This window comes from Amphibalanus amphitrite, unplaced genomic scaffold (genome assembly GCF_019059575.1).
Source record: "Amphibalanus amphitrite isolate SeventyFive unplaced genomic scaffold, NRLGWU_Aamphi_draft 000510F_arrow, whole genome shotgun sequence".
Taxonomy (NCBI): domain Eukaryota; kingdom Metazoa; phylum Arthropoda; class Thecostraca; order Balanomorpha; family Balanidae; genus Amphibalanus; species Amphibalanus amphitrite.
In genome coordinates, this window is record NW_024882004.1 from 472,501 (window position 1) to 487,434 (window position 14,934).

Sequence of the window (14,934 nt, forward strand, 5' to 3'; positions counted from 1 at the left end):
GCCGCTGTCGGCGGGCGGTCGACGTACGAGCATTAATCTCGGTAACGAACGACCCGACTCAAGTGCATGATCATCCCGGCGCTAACTTCACCGGCCCGGGCGCAGCCAGCCCAATAGTTTAATTTATTCAAGCCTCATTCATTAGGCCGGGGAATGTAAGCATGTCAGGTGAGCAAACAAAAAAGCGGCCGGTCGGCGCGGCGCGCACCAGCGTGCCGACATGACGCCAGCGCCGCCAGCCTGCTCGTGCAAGGCCCGGCCGAGCATTCAATTATCCGCGGCGGCGGCGCGCGAGGTGCGCCGCGCCGCGCCGCGCCGCCTGCAACAAAAAGGGACGGCGGCGCCGGCCGCTGTCGGCGCCCGCGCCACCCGGCGCCGGCCGAAACTATGCACCCGCCTCCGCAGCCGTCCCTATACCTCTGCTGACGCCACCAGACCAATACATTACCGACGCGGCCGATACGACAGAAAATATTGAAAGCGGTGGTCGTTACTCTTGTTCGGTGGCGCCGTGTTCGTGTGAGCGGCGCCGGAATTTGCCGCGTCGCCCGCCGCCGCGCTGCCGTCGCCGCCGCGTCGCCACTCCCGCTGGGCCGAGCACAAAAACGGCGCGCCGGCGACGGGCGACGCGCCGATCGTCGGTGCCATATTTTCGCCGCCCGGTGAAGTGTTGTGGAACTCGAATGCTGTGACAGCCGCCGCGGCGCGCACAATAAGGTAAACACGGCGTCTTTGTAGCGGCGCCGCCGCCTCCGCCGCCGCCGCCGCCCGGCCAGCCAGCCGTGTAATACGCCTCTGTTCCGACCGATGCCGCACAATGCCCTGTCGGCTCCAATCAATACACGCACACCGGTGTATTCTGTTTATGATATTTTTTATTCATCCGCCCGGCTGTCGGCAATCAGCCAAATGCACCGGATGGCGGCTGCGTCTCGCCCGCTCTATCTGCATCGCCGCCTCGCCGCTGTTCTCGCTTCGCTGGCGCGCTGGCGACGCCGTATGGTCGCTTAGCGATAATTACAGTGTGAGGGCAGGCTCGGTGGACTCGGCGGCACTGCGGAGGCTCATCTCTGGTGACCTGGTGACACGGGCTCCGTTCGCCTCCCGTGTCTGTGACCGACGTCTGCCGACGCCGCCGGGCCTCAGTCCGCTCTCGCTCGATACTGAGCTGACGTTTCTGACGACGCCTCCAGCTGTCATTTACAGCGACTCTCCAACGACGCGCGGCCGAGCGTCCGTCTGCCAGAGCCGACCTGTCCCAACGACAGTCGTCGGTCAGGCGGCGAATGTCAGCTCGCGCCGCCACCGCCGCCGGCGCGCCGCGTCCGCCGCTTCCGCTCCAATTCGCCCGTCGCGCGCTCACCGGAGACGCAGCTCACCGATCGCTCACCGGCCGGTAACATTCCAATTAGCAGAGCTCGCCGCAGGCCGGACAAAAAGCCGAAAACCATCGGCTTTCAATTAGCGACTGGCGGCGCCGGTGGCGGCGGCGTTGGTGCTGGAGGGTGATCGGTGGTCGCCCCATTGTACGAGTCTGTGTCGATTGTTGTTCCAGACGCCGGTGGCGTCACGTGTCTGTAACAGCTGAGACAATGGGAGGTCACTCCCACTGTCTCCGGCCAGAGGAAGAGCGCAGTCTGATAGAGATCACCGTATTCTCTCCTACCAAACTCTCGTACTGTCCGGTCAGAAGTGACGTAGTCTGACAGTTCGCTGTGTCACTCAGCTGACCTGTGACAGTTTGTCGTGTCACTCAGCTGACATATGACAGTCGCCCGTGTCACCGGGCGGCGGCGGCATTCCGTCGGTCACGAACGCTCGACAATTATGTGCCTCAAACGCCCGACCTCGTGTCGTGGACGACAGTCATGGCGGGCGCCGGCGTGCATCCCTGATATACGAGGGCAATAAACGGTTAACAATGTGAGCACATATGTGGCCGCCTTTCAGCTGTATTCAGCGTATGATAAAGCGACTGTTGATCGTGGGAAAGACATTTATCCCTTTGTCTCTCCTCCCACCCAGTGGTTATCAGAACTACAGATACTCTCCCAGCGTGTTCACACGCTTATTCTTACGTTTTTTTCCGTATAATATACTCTGTTAGCTATCTTGCTTCTGTATGTTGTTCTCTCCCTCTCTCTCTCTCTCTCCCTCTCTCTCTCTCCCTCTCCCTCTCCCTCTCTCTCTCTCTCTCTCTCTCTCTCTCTCTCTCTCTCTCTCTCCCATCCCGTCTGAGGCAGACGCCGCGCCGCCGCGCCCCACCCGGTCATCCCGCCGCTCGGCTCCGAACCATATGTCCCGATTACTCGAGCTCGGGACGATTTCTCTCCAGTTGAACCGATGGCGGTGAGCTGCCCAGTGCCCAGCTCTGTATCATTACCGAGATCGGGGGGTTCACAGATAGCAACTTCTGCTCGAGCGTCTAGCCAGGGCGAGAGGGCTGCGATCGAGCCCAAGAGCGATAGGCACACCTGTGAATGTTCAATGTTGCATGGTTCACGCAAGCATAAAAATGCAACAGAGGAGGAGCAGGAACAGGTGAGTTGGCGCGGCTCTGGTGAGGAGAGAGAACCAGCAAAGGCAACTTAAACATTGGCGAAGGCAAATAAGAAGGCAGTCGATGCAGTGAGCAAATAAATCTAAATCGATAATAACGGAGCGAATTTGAGGCATAGGTATCTTCTGCAAGATAACGGTAAACAGATGCAAGGGACGCATCTGAAGTTAATGAGTCTCACAAAGGTCCCGCTGCGCTAGATTTAGGTCTTTGATACAGAGCCTGTGCGCTTGATAAGAGTAGCGGCAGCCCTGTTTTGAGATGTCCACTGCCTCTGCCTGAGTATTGAGTAAGCCTCACGGTTGATGATTTACAGTGATGTGCGGGAATGCAAGTCGCCATTAGTGAGGTAAGCCCACATGCACCTCTTCCACGAATAATGTGTCATTGGCAATCAGTCAGTCCCAAAGGATCGTAGGCGGTTGGCTCTTCCTCGTTACATGGAATGCTTAGATGCAAACTAGCCCGAAAAGCAGACAAAACATTCAGCTAAGACGCCTTGATGAAATTAATCTCGTTAATCCACAAATTGAAAAATGGAGAGAGAAAAAGTTTGCCTCGGCAAGGCTAATTTTAATCCACGGAGATCCTGGCTGAGCCCCAGCTGCCGCCACAATAAACTTCTGGCGCCACAAAATGTTTTATTATATTCCCGGTACCCTTTGCCTAAATAATTATCTGTCGTAAAAACTGATCGGGTAATTTTCGGAAGCGATAAATTGGAGCCGCGCCGGTCGACGCTGACAGGAGTGCCCCTGTGTCGGCCTCCGGTCAGAGCTAGAAGGAGCGCCCCGGCCCTGTGCCGATCGCTCCCACGGAGAGGTGTGCCAGAAGGGCCGTCCCATCGCGGCAGCTGAGGCACCGCTTCCGCCGCCCCCTAGCCCCGCCTAATCACCCCCTGCGTCCCCGGCGCCCCGCCCCGCCCATCGGCAGGTCACCCCCCCCCCCCGCACCTGGCGGTGGCCAATGGCGGGCGGCGCCGCGCCGCGGTCACTCGCAAACGGCGTGCTGCGGCGCCGGGAAGAGGCCAATTTGGCGCGTCGGGCGCCAGCTGTGCCGCGGCGGCGGCCAGGTAACCGGAGAGCGCCGATTGAGCGATAGCTGCAGTTCGCTGAAGGGCGGGCCGGCCGGCGGTGATGGTTTTAGAGCACCACCGACCGCGGCGCGAGGCCTCCTCGAGGAAGGAGCGGCGACGAACGCGCCCCAGTGTGCTACCACAGCGACTGAAGGAGCGGCGACGAACGCGCCCCAGTGTGCTACCACAGCGACTGACACTGACAGTAATGAGGTCCGGTGAGCGCGCAGTGGAAGGGTTATTTCTTTTCTGAGTACTGCAACTGCGTAACAACGACACAACTAAACGATCTTGACCCGGATTTTAAAGAGGAACAGGAAGGCGGCAAGCTTCAGCGCCGAGAAAACACTCGCCGCGAACTATTTACATGCTTGGTTCACGACTGCCGTATGATGTCAGCTCTGTTCAAACAATGGGTAAATGCATGTTGTAAATGCGACAGACTGCCTTGTCAGCCATTTGATCCTACTGTCCAGAAGCTGTGTTGATACGTCTAGGAAGCGTTTAGCAGCGCGACACAATGACAGAGGGTTATGTCGTACCGACGTGGATGCTTCCTGCAACACATGCTGCATGACTTGGCAGTCTCGACGGTCAGCAGGCTAAACGATGTCGGTTGTCGGTGCGCTAGGAACAGCTCGTGACACTCGCCTTTTGACATCCTGACCTCAGATTACCTGCACCTAAGTGGTCACAAAGACGTAAGAAAGTGACCTGACAGCAACCACTAGGGCCTTGGCACGGGCCTTATATCGTGCCGATTTTTTGGTAACGAACACTGCATATTTCAGGTCACAATCAAATGCACTCAGACGGTTCAGTTAGTTCAAATGTTATTTCTTGCTTGAGTTCGAAGAACCACCCATTGTGCTCCAGTTCGATGAAGATGCCTAAGTGGCTTCATTTTCAATCATCGTCTTCTTCATATCCTTTTCAAGCTGCTGAATCACGTGTCATCGCCTGTCGCATCAGCCATGTTGAAGCGCTGCAACCACTTTCACATCTGAAAGCGACCACGGTTCACAATTAGCCGCTCGGACGGAAGTGGTCCGGCGCGGGGGGCGGTCAGAGGTCCAATCGTGTCCTGTCACGCAGGTGTCGCCGAACTGGGAGCTGCCGCCCACCTGCGTGTCCCGGGTGTGAGGCCGTCACGTGACCCGCCGCCGCCGCCTCCAGCACGTTATATGGCCGGGGCGGGACTGAGGCCGGGCGCGGTCCGCATATGACGCCGGTGCACGCGCTGTCCTTGACGGTGAGGGCGGGGTGCTGCAGGGTCGTCCCCTGTCGCCGCCATCACTGCTCCCGCCGTCAGTGCTGCCACCGCAACGGCTACTGCCGTGGCTTCCGCTGACCGTGGAACACTTCCAGGACCTCGCGCCGCGACTGGGAACGTTCAGAGAATGGACAGGGAGACACGACTCACGAGCGTTTGACCCTTGACCCGAGCGTGACACCCCCCGCCACCCGGGCCGGGGTGTGCGGCTCTGGGGGTCCGGGGTGCGGGGGCCTCTGTACCGTTTTTGTCCGCATAGTGACGCTGCCGGGAGCCGGCCGGCCTGCCGGAGCCGCGGGTCCGACATTCATCTCAATCAGGCGACCGCCGCCCCTCTCCCTCCTTCCCCCTCTTTTCCTCCCTCTCTCTCTCTCTCTCTCTCTCTCTCGCTCTCTCTCTCCGGGGACAGGGCGTCCGGTCCGTCCATCGATCGACCATTGATCTGGTCGAGCCAGGTGGGCCGAACGGCACCACTCTGTGCCCTGAAGGTACTGAGCGGCACTGGAGGGTACCCGTATCGCGTATCTGGACTCTTGGAGTCCAAACGACACTGCGGCAACAGCTCCAGCACTGAACACAGGCACCGTCGAAGTACTCAGGCTGATTGGCAAAGCTGCTGGAGTCGATTTCTTCGGAATATAAGATCATCTGTGCACGCTGCACAGGCAGCTGAAGTTTGTAAACGTGGCACCTCCCGTCCGGCTGGGTCATCCCGTAGACACAACTATCCGTCCAAAGACACTTGTTGGTCACTCGCTGCACGAAAGCCATCCGATACCTTGCTTAGCGTGTGGATCAATCAGTTGCGAGTCAGCTGCTGATTGAAGGGGTCAGTTTATGATAGGATTTGCAGCCGGCAGTCGTTTCAATCGAGTTATTTCACACTCCATCACATTAACCCTATTAGTGGCAGGGGGGGGTTGTTTTTATCCACCCCTCAGGTTTTTCGGGAATATCTCCGAAACCGCTGAAGCTACGATGCTGAAATTTTCGGACTTTTCCTAAAACTAAATTGGGCACATTCCCTGAAAATTTCAAGTTCATAACTTTACCAGGGGCGGCTCCAGAGCACTGGGAATTGGGGGGTCCTATTCGTGAAGCGAGTCATTTGGGCGAAGATCACGATGCTGCACCAGTTTTACGAACAGTGAATGAAAGGTATCATGTGATAACATATACAAAGTTATTGTGCATCCTCTTTTGACACGTTTTTGCTATAATAGGCGGATCCAGGCGTCCAAAAAGGGGGGTTATTTTTTACCTCCCAACATAGGTGCCCTGACACCGCCTATGCATGACCAATACAATTTTAGTCGTTCTCTCATAAGAAAATTGTAACATAACAAGACCATTGCCACCCTTTTTAGAAACAGTACCAACAAAAACCTTATTTACTATACTTTTTGTGTACCCCCAATCTCAATGATCTGTATCCGCCTATGATTTTTGAAAATGCATATTTTTAGGATCCATGTGAATTCCTGGTTCATTCTCTATCGATCGGCAAAAGTTGCGTTAAGATTGGTTCAGAAACCTGGCCGTGATAAACAGTCTAAAATGTATCTGCAATTTGCCCTTTTTTACCCCCCTCTACCCCCCTATTGACATTTTTTAATTTTATTTTTTTTAGAAATGTAGATCTTGTTGAGCCAAATCGAATGCCGTTTGAATTTTGAAAATCGGCCCGTTAGATCTCGAGATATCAAGGGGGGGTCGTAAACAGCCCCCCCCCCCCCCTGCCACTAATATGGGGTAGCCAGGAGCCTGCCACTAATAGGGTTAACAGATGAGCCATTGCGTAACTCTAAAATTAGTTTCGAATTACGACACACAAATTAAGTCGATCCGTGCCGTCTCTCACGTGCTGACAGCTAAACGGTCGCCAGGCCGCCGCCTCAATAACATAAGAGCTCCAGCGTGGCCGGCCGGGCCGTTTTCACTGGCGCTGATGGGTTGTCGTAAGCGGGCTCGATTCTCAAACGAGCGTCCCGTTCCGAGCTGGCGAGTGCAAATGAGTGCGCCTCGGGCCGGCGGCGGCGGCGGACCACCCCGGTGATGGGCTGTGACACATCCAGAGCCGTGCGCCGTGGTTTACTAGCCCACTGTCTGCTGCAGACGGGCCGCCCGTATTGCAGACCGTATTGCTCCGACGTCGGCTAGGTGTGTCAGCGCGCGGCGGTCTCGCTTCCAAGAGCTGCCGAGTGCAGGAATTGAGACCATTAGCGGCTGCCGGCGGGCTCTGATAAGGAACCTCCGCTCACCGGGCGGCGGGCCACCTCATGGCCACCTGAGACGGCGGGGTGTCGTTCCCGCGGCAGCCCCGCCGATATCTACACCACCCCGCGCAGACAACTGCAGCCCGCCGCTCAAACGCTGCCCGCCGTATTCAGTGGGTCCTTTTAGCGACCATTCACAAATTACGTATCGCATTTGCAGGAAGCCATGTTGGCGGGCGGCGCGATCGCTGCCAGTGGCACTTATCTCTCAATAGCGGGCGGGGGACGCCACAAACGCCCGCCCCGCCCAGCGGCTTATTTACAACATCTCCGCCTTATGTGTTCTCGTATTGCGGTACACCACATCCGGTGCAGAACGGTGGCCGCCGAGTGCCGATTTGACAACGTTATTAGTGGCGGCCGGCGGAGAGGCAGGTGCTAATGAGTGTTCTCCGATTCACGGCCCGATACCACGATTGACCGCGATTGGTGCAAAATGAAGACACACGGCGGTGGCTAAAGTCTAATTTATTGGCCAGATCTGCGATCTCGCAGAAGCCGATGCGACTCGGCGGCGGTCGGCGCCGTGCGAGGTTTTGTCGGCGGCTTTGTTCGGGCGCGACGAGACTAGCTGGAAGGCCACCCGGTTCTTGGCTGTCTTCTTGTCGCTTCTGTGCGCCGGTCACAACAAGAATGCACGACTGCGCTCGGGGCCGTGGGAACTGGAATCTCCACATCACGAGCTGGCAGGAGAGCGGCCATTAGTGGCTCGCGCAGAGAGTATCTCATCGTGGACAAGCCTGCCGACAGTGAGATCCCTGGAGCCGGGGCGGTGCAGCACCACCGCTCCCGACACAGCGGCGATGACACGGCTAAGCTCAGCAGTGGGTCGGTGGGGTATGAAGCCAGGAAGAATCATCACCTCTTCAGCCCAGTGGGCCGGCGCTGTAAACGGGAAAAGGAGCGATGCTAGCTAACCTGATGAAAGGAAGAACGGGTCTATACAGGCGGGATAAGGCTGACGGAATACACAGCGGTATGTATACTTGGCTGTAGACGGATAAACGGTAGGTAGGACGTTTAGGTAGGATGGCGGCGGGGACATGGAACGCTGCGGGGATGCAGAACTTCGAGACGGGGCGAGGCGACGCACAGGATACCCGGCGGAGGCACCCGACGACAGGACCCAATTGAGACATCCGACGACCTCGTCTGTCGGGAGCTGGCGCCGCGTGCGTCCGGTTCCGGCGGCCTTGTGACCGCGCTGGTCACCGGGACCGGGACCGGCGCGGTCCTCTGACAGGGGCACGGACGGCACCTGACGCGGCGGCAGGATACATCACCCGGGCCGACCCCGACCCACGGAACCACGCTGACGGATGGCTTCCCTGTCGGACGGCGATCGGTGGGACGGCAGAGGCGGTGTTAAACGCTGACGGAGACACAAGGACCTGGCGTCAAACGTAACCGGAGATATAACGACCTGGCGTCAAACGCTAAAAGAGACATAACGACATGGCGTCAAACCATGAACGGTAACGGAGGCACAACGACCAGACGCAGCGCCAAACGTTAACGGAGACATACCGACCTGGCACGGCGTCAAAGGCTAACAGAGAACGAATCAGTACGGCGTCAAACGATAACGGAGACGACCTGGCACGGCATCAGACGCTAGCAGAGACATACCTAGCTGGCGTGTCAAGAGGTAACAGAAAACGACCTGGCATTACACCTATAGCACAGCGTCAAACAGTAACGGAGACGACTAGACACGGCCTCAAACGCTAACGGAGACGAGCACATAGACTCGGCGTCAAAGGCTGACATTGTGAATATATGCGTAATCTTACAGTTAAAATGCAAACAAATACTTTTAAAACGCAACGCAACGTTAGATATTGGCATAATAGTGGGCTTAAATGGCGATAGGCAGAAAAGATGACCGCCTCACCATCTAACAGGAGGAATGCATGGCGAGAAGCAGTTTTAACTGCTGACAGCGATATCTCAGAATGGATGCCTGGCGACTAGCGAGGGCTTGAATGTTTAGTGGTCATATACCAATTGGAAGAATACAGGCAATGTTTTAAAAATGAAGGGTTGCATAACATGATGCTTCTACCCAACAGAAACAATGCGCAAAATATCGACCGGTGAGCGGTGTGACAGTTGCAACCCTGTTTTTTTTGGGGGGAGGGAGGTCGTTGCGTTGCCTTTGATGTGGGATAAAAATGATCGCGTACCCAGTAGCCACAGCTCTGGGAATCAGAGACATTCATCTTCGACGAAACGGAGCCTGGCGACCTTCGTGAAAACCACAAGGACTGACCGCATGGCTGCCTTTCCAGTTAAACTCGTAACTACCATGATCAACAAATTAATCATATCGGTAATATATCCGAGGAGGAATGAGGAAGCTCTATCTCCGACTTTTATCATCCTACGGATGTTTTGTCCCACCCTCCCTCGTTCTCCCAGAACGTGACTTATGGTCGAATGATCACCGTTAGGACAATGCATTGACCGACACATTGATATCATCAGTAGCCAGATACCAACTGGGATAAGGCAGGTGCACAGGTGGGGCCTGGTTTGTTTTATCTGATGGATCGCGACATGCGCGCCACATCAGTATAGCTGTCAGTTTTGTTTTCTCCAGCTCTAAACACAACATTAACTCATCCGGATATCCGCACCACCCCAAACCAATTCCAACTCCTCCCTCTCCCCTTTGTCTCGGCGCCACTCCTTTCCTGCTCTCTCTTCCTCCGTGCCCCTCTCTCCCCCTGCCGCGCCCCGCCGGACTGTCACCGGCCGCTCCCGGAGTCCGGGCCGCTCCCGGAGTCCGGACCGCTCCCGGAGTCCGGACCGCTCCCGGAGTCCGGACCGCTCCCGGAGTCCGGGCCGCTCCCGGAGTCCGGACCGCTGCCGGAGTCCGGATCTCGGCCGTTTTTCGTGCGGCGTCGCGCCCGACTCGTCATCGCAGGTCGGTCGGCGCGGCCCTTCAAAGGCTGCGCGCGGCGCCGGTGAGCGATGCGGCCGCCGGCAGGACGGCCGGTGTTTTATGTGCCGCTCGGCGGCGGCACCTGCCCCCCAGAGCCGCCCGGCTATCTCGGGACCCATCTCCGAGAGCCGCGCGCAGAAGGACGGGAGCCCGACCTCCCGGTCGCGCCGACCGCCGGCCGTCCTGCCGCGCGATCGGCTGGCCGGGAGTAGCGATAGACGCCTCCCGAGCATTGAGACGTGTCCGAATGTTATGTGCTCGGGTATACGGCGGTGGCGATGGCGATGTATGATAGCGGGCTCAGAGACAACATACGATATTGGAGCCACGCTGCTCACTGGGAGCACGCCTTGCCGAGCTGATTCCAGACAGTTCGATCGGACGTGAGATAAGACGTGAGTCTGGCGAGGATGAAATTGAGCACCGTGACGAGGCTACCCACCGACCACCGTCCGTGGGTGTGGGAGAATCTCTTATTAGCAGCTGTTGGAACGGGCAGTTTAAAGCAGACTGCCATAGACAGCAAACTGCAAAACGAAAGCTAATAGAATAAAACGTCCAGCAATGTCGAGAAGGCTCAACTTTTCCTTACCATCGAGCTGACCATGGGGACAGCGGTGACCTCTCGCCATTCTGCCGACACCTGCTGACGTCAGAGGGGTCGCCGGCGGCGTGCCGACGGATTTATCGCCGCGGGCGATACAGTTGGCTAGCGCAGACAGCCCGGCCAATTAATTAGCAGCCGTGTTCCGCCGGAGCGCCGGCCAATTAAGATAAAACGCGCGGCGCCGACGACGTGCTGCGCTCGCGCGGCGACGAACACGGCGCGGTGACGAACAGTGGCGCAGCGTCACGCCAGATGCGGCGCGCAGAGCCCGGGCTGTTGTGGGGCTTCCGACCTGTTCGACTGCTGGCAGGGAAGACATTTCAAGCACAAGAGAGGTCATATGGCAAGACCGAGACGCAGTTGAAAGCGCTCTTCGCAAGTGTTCAGATGCCATCTGGAATGTCATCCATGCCCTTCCTTCGATGCTGTGAGCTCTTCGTTCCCAGTCATGACTTGGAACGAATCGAGCCTGTGACGACTCACACAGCCCTAGTTTCACCACGTTCTGAGCAGACTCCTATGGACGGCCTGCCAGTATCCTTTCCCAAGGATCGGTGCTATTCGGACTCCTATGGACCCTTCCCGAGGGTCGGGTCGGGGCGGGGCTCGGTCTCGGCGCCGATGATGAGTGGGCCGTGTGCCGCGGCGGGGGTCGGTGGGCCGCGGAGGGCGGCTCCGCCACTGGCGCCAGCCTCCGTCCGCAGCCGGGGAGCGGCCGTCGGGCCGGCGCCAATGCGCGAGTTATGGACAGGAGGCGATCGGCAGCACCGGGGCGCCGCGGCCGAACACGAGTTACGCGCCCCGCCGAACGGAAAATGGCGGCACCTCGCCGGGCGCCGGCGCCGCCGAGCGGCCAGAGAGGTGTCCGGGAGGAGCTGGGGCTGACTGAGGTGTCTGGGGGAGCCGGAGCTGACTGAGGTGTCTGAGAGGAGCTGGAGCTGACTGCGGTGTCTGGGAGGAGCTGGGGCTGACTGAGGTGTCTGGGAGGAGCTGGGGCTGACTGAGGTGTCTGGGAGGAGCTGGGGCTGACTGAGGTGTCTGGGGGAGCCGGAGCTGACTGAGGTGTCTGAGAGGAGCTGGAGCTGACTGCGGTGTCTGGGAGGAGCTGGGGCTGACTGAGGTGTCTGGGAGGAGCTGGGGCTGACTGAGGTGTCTGGGAGGAGCTGGGGCTGACTGAGGTGTCTGGGGGAGCCGGAGCTGACTGAGGTGTCTGAGAGGAGCTGGAGCTGACTGCGGTGTCTGGGAGGAGCTGGGGCTGACTGAGGTGTCTGGGAGGAGCTGGGGCTGACGGAGGTGTCTGGGAGGAGCTGGGGCTGACTGAGGTGTCTGGGGGAGCCGGAGCTGACTGAGGTGTCTGGGAGGAGCTGGAGCTGACTGAGGTGTCCGGGAGGAGCTGGGGTTGAGCTGCAGCTGAGGAACGTGGCTGGGAAGACCTGGAGTTGAGGGAGATGTCTGGAAGGAGTTGAGACTCGGTAGCTGGCAGGAACTGAGAGAAACAACATCGCTATGGATGGCTTCACGTTTCCATCCTGCTCTCTCGCCTTGTCCAGACCCGTTCCTCCCGACAGTCCGAGACCCGGTCCCGCCGTGAGCAGTCGACATGAAGGCATTTGTAACGGCGCGGGACGCTGGCGCCGGAGATTGTTTATGCGCCCAATACCGTTTTCCCGATCAGATCCATAAGTTAACGAAATAACGCGTCCGTTCAGGTGTTGGAGACCAAAACAGATAACTCATTGGAAACGCAAGAAACAGCCGATAACGATCCAGAGCTGGCTCCGGCTGACTGGGATGACGGAGATGAGGCCGAGAGTGGGTGCAGGAGACGAGACTCAGCATACACACTAAGGCCGTTCTCAGATTCTGATGCCTGTTATGTTCTTGTTTCGTCTATCCCAGTTACGACGGGACTGTCGAGTCTCAATAACTAGCCTCCCAGGCTACCACTGCCAGTAGTCCCCGCTCGTACTGAGCCGGTCCACCCTGGCCCTGCAGGTTTGTGTCGCCCAATGCACATCTCTCAGCCCCGAAGACCACCGTGGCGACGCCCGGAAGTCACGTGGCCCGGTCTCTGAGAGCCGCTGCGCCGGACCGCTGAGACCGTGCCGTGCTCCAGGCGGGCTCCAGGCGGGCCGGCCTTGTCGCAGCTTCCTAATGACGGCGCCCAGCCGACTCTCGGCAGCTCGTGACAGCTCCGACGGCGCCCGGCCATTACCGGCGACGTCGTGCGTCACAGCTGCCGGCGTCACGTGACGCGCCGGCCGTCACGTGGGCGGGCGTCACCGGACGCGCGGGCGGCCGCAGCGCGCAAAGACGGCCGTGATTGGGGCTTGTCCCGGCCGGCCGGCTATCTGATCAATAATGACATGCATTATGGTGATGAATCGCATCTGATAGAGCCGAGCACACCCTCGGTAATATTTTGATTGCCGGTCGCGCGGGCGCGGGCGGAGCTGGCGGCGGTCGCTCGTGCATCAGCGGCTCAGGACGCGGCTGTTAGTTAACACCTGCCGAGCGGCCGGTCTCTGCGGCACCGTCTCACTGCAGCATCGCCTCACCTCGGCGGCGGAGATACAGCTCCACACAGCAGTATCACACGCAACGAGTTAATTCGTGACCGTGAGCTTGCTCAGCTTGCTCTACACTTTACGACCGACAACCGACCAGTTCGATAGATACCGGAAAGAGTTCTATCAAACATGAAATGCGTTCGTTCATGCACTACCATTCACATCTCATTTCGTAGTTAATCTACAACAACTTCCCGCCTCGCAACGCAAACAGACTGGAGGTCTCGAGTTGCAGCTACACCATAATGACGGCAATCATGCAATCCGGCCAATTACCTCAGCGATTTGCCACTCAGCGACTCGTGTGATGACGGCCATGGAATAGTCCATCGGTCGTGACGTGGATAGAATGGTGCTATCACGCTATCAGTAACGGTGGAATCGTGTATCCCCATATTATGTATATTTCCGTGTATCTATGTAGTACTCGTTGAATATGAAACTGATCACAAAAATGAGAAGGAATGAGACTAGAATAGGTTTGTGCAATAGGAGTCGTGCACAAAAGAAATATAAGAATGGCAGTGCAGACCATAATAATTAGAGCGATTTGTCTGTAAACGGCTTTCTTAGGGAGAGAAGTACGTGAAGCTTTGCTCATTAGGATTGTAGGAGTCACATTTTATCAATTTAATTATTCGCAGATTTGATTCGAGAACGAGGACGAAGTAATAATAGATTTATATTATAACTACGATATATGACATAATGAGCGATTCGTACGCCTTTGTAGAGCCCCAAAGTAGCCGGATCACGTGACGCGGCCTCGTACGCACAGGCATCGTGTGTCTGACGTCACAAAACTGCCAACAGCCTGAGCCGCTTCCCTGTGAGGCCCAACTTCGATCATCGCACATGGTAATCCGTGGTAACCTTTCCTGGTGTGGTCAACAAAGTTCGGACCAAGATGGCCGACTCGTTGCCGCAGATTGTATTTAAAACACGCCGGCCATCTACATAGATTAGATGGACGGTACGTTGCCCGCATTACTCTGGAACTTACTAAAAGTTAACCAGCCAAATACCGTGGCTCCATGAAAACGACGCCTAACCGCAAATGAAACGCCTCGATTTTTACAAATAAAACTGTGTTTCGTCATCGTAGCGGACCGAGGCATGCAAATTAACCCTCTTCTGCATCTAGGTAATGACACGCTGCACAATGTGAGCTGCGGGCTCGGCAAGCGGCGGTCACATGTACGGCGACCCTTTACTGGGCCAAATGGTCGAATGGCGCCGCCGAAATGAAAGCACCTCCCACCCAATTACACGACCCATACAATCGCCGGGGGCGGTTAGCGGCGGCTCGCTACACGGGCTGGTCATTGGCCGCAGTATCGGGGCTAATATAGAGACGGTCACCTGGAGCCAGTCCACCACCTACCCCTACCCCTCCCCGTTTCTGCTTTCCAGCATAGTGCACCGTAATGCAGGCAGGAAGTAATTCGCGCAGTTAATTTTCGGTTTTGCATACAAATGGCATACAAATTTTCCCATGTCTCTTAATATTTTGGAAATAGACGTGGAGTCGAGACAACGGACGTTTTATGATAGTGCGACTGATGTGGCCGGTCCTGACGTGAGGCCGGTGGCGGTGGCTGCGTGGCGTGGCGTTGGTAGCAGGCC